Source organism: Corvus brachyrhynchos, unplaced genomic scaffold, assembly GCF_000691975.1.
Source record: "Corvus brachyrhynchos isolate BGI_N302 unplaced genomic scaffold, ASM69197v1 scaffold70, whole genome shotgun sequence".
In the NCBI taxonomy this organism is placed as follows: Eukaryota; Metazoa; Chordata; class Aves; order Passeriformes; family Corvidae; genus Corvus; species Corvus brachyrhynchos.
Window position 1 is genome coordinate 7,233,788 of NW_008236217.1, and position 4,678 is coordinate 7,238,465.

Below are 4,678 nucleotides of genomic sequence, written 5' to 3' on the forward strand. Positions count from 1 at the left end.
CCCACACTGGCCTGTCGGGGCAGTGGCAGATGCCAGCACAGGTTTGGGAGGCAGCTTCCACGGGCAGGTGTCCATAAAGGAGGTGATTGTTTCCTACACAGAGGACAGCAGCAGCAGCAGGAGAGCCAAACCCTGCTGCCCAACTGCCCCTGCCACCTTGCAGATGTGGCAGTGCTTCTGGCACAGAGTTGGGGTCCAGCAAATCTCCAGAGGGAGAATCAGCTTGATCCAGCATGCAGGGCTGTGACTGACAGGTGAGGGGAGCTAGCTGGCAGCAACGTCCCCTTCAGCCATCGCAGCTGAAGCTGGTGGTGGAGCAAGTGACACCATGGCATCACTCCTGCCAGTGATGCTTTAGTACAGGCCAAACCAGCAAGGGTGGGGGAGAGGGGACCTTACCTGCGTAGACAATGAAATAAAGCAATGAAGCAATGAGACCCTGGACTGATGAGGTGCCAGGGGACTGATGGGGACCCTCAAGGTGTGGGTCACACCCCATTATGGGCTCAACTGCTTCTGTAAAGAGCGGAGTGTGGAAGGAAACCACATTTGGGAGCGGAAACCCTGTATGGGCAGCAGAGGAGCACCTTGCTGCAGGAGGAAAAGAGGAATAGGGGGAAGTTGCTGCATTTGTTCAGCCTAAATGCAACTGTTTCTTCCTCAGCCCCTCCAGCAGCACTCCTGTGCCTATAGTATCTTCCTCCCTCTTCAGAGGGAAAGATTTACAGGCTCAGTTGATACTATTTGTTTCACTGGAAATTTGAGAGGGACCCACTTGTGAAAGTCTGTGCAAAACACCAAAAGGAAAATGGCAGAGGGACAGGGCTGCTAGATATTGGCAGTTACAGATGTCTTTATCTGCTTGAAACAGAAGAACTGCACAGCCTACTCCAGCCACATGCACCAGCAACAAGGAAAGAAAGAAAAGGGAAAAAAAAAGGCATAATTAAAGGATGAACAAGCCCCTTAGCTTAGAGAAATATGTGTCCCTCTACCCCTGAGCTCAAGTACTTGCTGCAGGTCCCTGAAGCACTCCCTGTGCCAAAACAGACCTGTCATGAGGGGCCAACAGAGCTACAATGCAAAGCCTAAGTACAGAGTGGTAAATTTTAAAGAAATTCAGATGTGGTAGAAAGTACCAAAGCTGTGGGAACAAAAACTTTGCCCACTTCTGGCTCTTCCATTGAAGTCTCCAGTGCTTTGGACAGTGATCAATGAGGGGAAAACAACAGCATTTTCCCTCTGTACTTGCTAAACAGGCACACTGGCACAGGCAGCTGCTAACAAAAACTTTGCCCACTTCTGGCTCTTCCATTGAAGTCTCCAGTGCTTTGGACAGTGATCAATGAGGGGAAAACAACAGCATTTTCCCTCTGTACTTGCTAAACAGGCACACTGGCACAAGCAGCTGCTGAACCAGGGCATCCCACTGGCATCTTCTGGCCATGAGTCCATGGCTGGAGCAAGATGAGTCCAGCTATAGAGGCTTGGAAAATGCATCACTTTATAAAAGAAGAAGTTTTGTACTAGTGAGAGAAGAATCAAAGTGGCGCTCTCAGAAAACACCACTTTCAGTATCAAAATTTTGGTGTCAAGGCGCCAAGTGAAGGCTGCCAGAGGGCACAGCCAAAAGTGCTAAAGCAGTGAGACTCTGAGGAATTGATGGCAGCAGCATCCAGAAGAGCTCTGGCATCACAACATGTGGCAGGATTCAAGGCCAGACACCTGGAGGGTCTGAAAGCCCTGTCTCTGCAGATGAAAGAGACACATCTCAAAGTGAGGCTACCAAAGCCTTTTGGAACAAGAAAGTCAGTGCAGAGGAGGGAAAAACATCACCTTATAGGAGTGAGTAGCAAATGAAGACTCTGAACGTGAAGTCAGAATAGACACGAGCCCTTGGGAACAGAGGCATCATGAGGTATGGGAGCTCAAAAGAGGGCACATGATCGAACCTCTTTGCCTGAAGGGGTCCAGCAGAGCCACAACTCAGCAATGTGGATGATACTGGCTACCCTACAGCTTAAAAAATGGCCTGATTTTGAGTAGTCCTGAGTACCCAGCAGATTCTCACTGAAAATTTAGTCCATATTTCAGACCTAGTAAGTGCCTAACACCCTCACCTTAAGCTGGTCTCTGAAATCACCTCCTCAGGAGTCACAGCTCAAGGTTCATGGTCACACACGTGCCTGGAGCGCATCCTCATGTTCAACCTCTCCTGTGCCAGGGAAGCACAGTCCCTGCACTCAGCTACATCCCTCTCAACCTCTTCTGCTTCAACACCACAGGAAGCATGGGGACACCACTGCAGATAGTGGGAGGCCATGCTCAGGAGCACCTCTACACCCACTGCTTTAACTCACGTCCCTGCTGCTGCTGGTGCCTCACTCACACCAGGGCCACCGTGTCAAAGCCGTGTTGGCAGAGACAGGTCCCTCAGGAGTAGATGGCAGGAGGAGAGGAGAACTGACCTTCCAGTAAGAGAGGCTGGGTGAAAGTGTGACTGTAAAATAAAACACTACCATGCCCCCCTCCATGTTGCTGTGGAATGATTCCTCTCAAAAACACCAAGCCTGATCACCTGAGTGCTGGGACTGCTGCAGAAGACTTTAATCTGTTATGGTAGTGCTAGTGCCTAAAGCCATGGTGAAGGCAGTGCTTGCAACACGGAGATGTGCCTAAGCCCCTGCTCCACCTCTCTGTACCACAGTGTACCTGTGCTAAAATCTGGCCTTTTCACCAGAAAACTCACTTGCCCTTTTTCCAAGGTGAAGGAGGTGTGGGTCTTTCTCATGCATTTCCTGCATTACCAAAACAATCCTGTAAATACTGCCTCAACCTTTCCACTGGAGTGGTCCGTTCCTACAGAGTATACTCTTTCTTCCCAGGTTATAAGAAGAATGGGAAGTCCCTTCATGGCTCATTATCCTGTCTCTCCACCAACCCAGATCTCCTCTTCCTCTCCACCCTACAATTCTGGATAGGGGATCTCTTGACAACAGGGACTTAGACCTATGAAGTGGTTCATTGTCTTGGCAGCAGTGAGCAGGAAACTCAGAAGCTTTACCACCATCCCTGTGGATATGAGTCCAGCTCCCTGTATCTCCAAACACATTTTGCAGAATTTAATTCATACAGTTCAGCACATGTTGGCAGAGATTTGTAACAGAAGGTTCACCACAAAGGTGCCTCTCTTAGAGAGTTCACCATAATTTCCCAGTGTCTGTAACTTAATCCTGTAACTGAATGAGTCAGCAGAATTTTCTATCACTTATAGAGAACAAAAGACTTAAAATTTAACCTGAGTGGCCTCTGAGGGCTCAAATCCACAGACTCAATAAAATTCATGGCAGAGAAGAACATCAACACATTTGTTTGGTGTTTTCATTAACAGTTTTTTCATCTAGTCTTATAATTTATGAGACAGGGAGATCTGACTCATGCCTTTGGAATGCTTGGGGTTGGCAGGAGAAGATGCCCCATACATGTTTGTACCTCTGTCTCTGAAAAGGTCAACGCCACTCATTAAGTGGTGTGTCAGTGTCCTCATGGATAAAGCACCCACACAGTTGGCCAAGAGGTGCACAAGAAGCTGCAATGTGCATTATGCTTTATGGAAGAGGATGCTATTTCACTTAGGAGGGGCTGACCTGAATATGCAGCTTGGTCTGCTTCTGTCTTTGTAATTTTCTGAGATCCTGTGATGCAAGACTTTTGCAAAGAAAATGTTGTAATAAAAAATGTTACAATAAAATGTTGGAATATCCTGCATATTCATGTATTCACCATACAGTAGAGGTAGGAATATGAGATTTATTTCTGCAAAATTGACCTTCATGTGTCTGTTCTAGTCGATAGCATCCTTTTACCCCACTCAGGTGAATTTCCATACTGAGCTAAAGAATTCACCTAATGAACAGATTATGTTACAATTTGCTTTTGGGATTAAAATCCCTACTTACTCCTCATCTGTTTCCAAATAGTCATGGAACCTGTAGGTGGGCAAACCTGAAAAATACAAGAAAAAGCTCATCCATATATATGTTAAAATATCTGAATGGTATAAAATGAAAGCTTTCTCCTTGCTCTTCTTCAAAAAACAAATGAATGAACCGACCAACCAAATGTATTTGAATTCATGAGCATATAAAGAAGGATTTTTTTCTATTATCATAGCAAGCAGGATGCATACTACCAAAAAGTTCTCAGCTAAGCAGCACTAAAAGGGTTTATGTCAGAAACACGGCAAAAACAAACATGGCATGGAGCTATACAAATCCAGGGTGGTTTGCTACAGCTCAGTCCTATTATCCAAGTTAATGATGCTGTGGTGTCACAGCTGCACACCCCCGCAGGGTGGGTCTCCAGCAGTGCTGTCCTGTATCCATGGAGCTGACTCAGTCTCCAGATGAGCTGCCCCATGCTGTGGGGCCAATATCCTTCCTTGCCTGTGGAGAGGGAAGTGGGGCAAAAGACAGGGGGTGAAAGGAAAAGGGGAGTCTTGGTCACTGCTGTAGAGGTGGAAAAGAAAGGAGGAAGGTTTAAGCATGAGGAGCACTGAGTAGGGAAACTCCTCCCTGTTGCCCCTTCCCAGCAGGAGCCACTTCCCTGCATCCCCCCAGCCTCCCTCCACAGCTCTACCCAGATGAGCTTCTCATGGCTGGAGATGGGCAAAGCAAAC